This window comes from Capsicum annuum, chromosome 7 (genome assembly GCF_002878395.1).
Source record: "Capsicum annuum cultivar UCD-10X-F1 chromosome 7, UCD10Xv1.1, whole genome shotgun sequence".
Lineage (NCBI taxonomy): Eukaryota > Viridiplantae > Streptophyta > Magnoliopsida > Solanales > Solanaceae > Capsicum > Capsicum annuum.
In genome coordinates, this window is record NC_061117.1 from 206,830,850 (window position 1) to 206,832,802 (window position 1,953).

The window sequence follows — 1,953 nt, forward strand, 5'->3', positions numbered from 1 at the left end:
AATTTTTTTAATTTATTTTAAAATAAAGAGACCTCACGAAGTCGATAAATGCTAACAAAAATTGTGCGAAAATGAAAATAAAATGCAAAAAAAGTTAGCACCAAATTATCAATAAAATTTTACACATTGCGACCTCATGAGGTCGCTATTATTTTACTAAATTAATATTTACTATTAAAAATAGTTATTTATAATTATTTTATGAAGTAAACCAATATTTATTTACTTTTTAAAGTATATATTTTTATAATTGAAAAGCAGAAAAGCGCAAAGAGCAGTATAGTTTTATAATTACAAAGCAGAAAAACGCAGAGCAGTAGCTCCCTCTCTAAAATCCAAAACTCTCTCAAAACTCTTCTCTCTCAAATTCGGAACTCTTTCAAATCCACATCCGGCTCTTCCAGGTAAATTTGCAAACTTTAATTTTCTCTTATTTATGTATAGAATAGAATGAAATATATGGGTCTCCTTTAGTTTCCTCAAAATGTGAAGATTGTTATGAATAATTGGGGATTTTGTTGTCTTGAACTGTGTTTCTATGTTTTCCGTCTTTCTTGATTTTATTTTAGAACTGTGTTTCAGATTTATGCTTTTCGATCAAATAGTTGAGGGTTTATGCAATTTCAGAACTTATTTTTTAATTTTTTCTTGTTTTTATTGATTTCATAATTCCCACCTGGTGGGAATATACTGGTTATGTTGTTGTTGTCGAGGCTATTGATTTTAGACCTATTTCTTAATAAGCCCTTGGTTTTCTATAGTGCCATATTATCAATGATGGATCATGCAAACTCGGACGCTGAATAATAAATAGCTTTCACACTGCTACATATGATGAGATTGAATGAAATCGAAAAAGTTTGGGGTGAAATGATAAGAGCTATACTCCAAAATGAAACCCTTCTTATGCATTCATCTGCACTATATTAGCCATTTTTGTGTGTATCAGATTCGAATATACCATTCTTGAATTTCTACTGTCAAAGTGATGTCAATTATGAATACATATTTGATAAACCTTTACTTAATAAAACTAGGTTGCAGTGCCTAATTAGGAGCCTTTGAGACCATCCTTTTCCATTTAATGAAAATTTATTTTGAGTGCCTGAAGTCCCCTTTCCATAGAAATAGAGGTAGTAGTATGTGTGCCACCAAATGTCCATCAGTTGCTCTCTACGGATAACTACTTTGTTCTATTATTCATCAACAATGTTGCTAGGAATTCTGGGGATATTATTATGCTGTCACCTAAAATTTAGGGTTTTAACCTTTAGATTCAAGTGAATAATGCAATTTGGGAAGATTCTCTTATAACTTTTCGTCTCTTTGATATTAGACAGTGTATTTGCAATAGGAATAGATGAGTCAAAGTATCTTGATGCTTGTCTGCCTAGACAAAAGTTTCTACTTCAACTAATATTGCATTTTATCCATCAATGAACTTATTCAAAATATATGCCTCTTTTTAATGATGATGTTGCATATTTTCGTATTGGTGTGGGATGGGGGAAATGAAAGCTTGCAACCGGGGTTCTGTGCGATTAGAATGTGCTGCCAAGACTTAAAGGTAGTTTTACAGAGTGGTGATTAGACTGACATTGTTGTACTGAAACCAGAAAAAATAAAAACTTTAGTACTCGATAAAATACTTTGTCTTATATTACTTGTTTAATTTACTTTGTACATACTTAATAGATTATAAATAAGAGAAATAGTTTTACTACTTTATTCATTGTCTCATTTTAATTACTATATATAGTTATGTGTATTATGATATTATCTATCAATAACATGTATTATGTCTCATTTTTTTTTTTTTCTCTTCATCAGAGGTAGAGGTATGGACTGCGTATATCTTACCCCCCCCAGACCCCACTAAGTGGGAATACACTGGGTTTGTTGTTGTTGTTGTTGTTGTAGTTTTGTGTTTTTTTCCCTTATAAATCTTACATT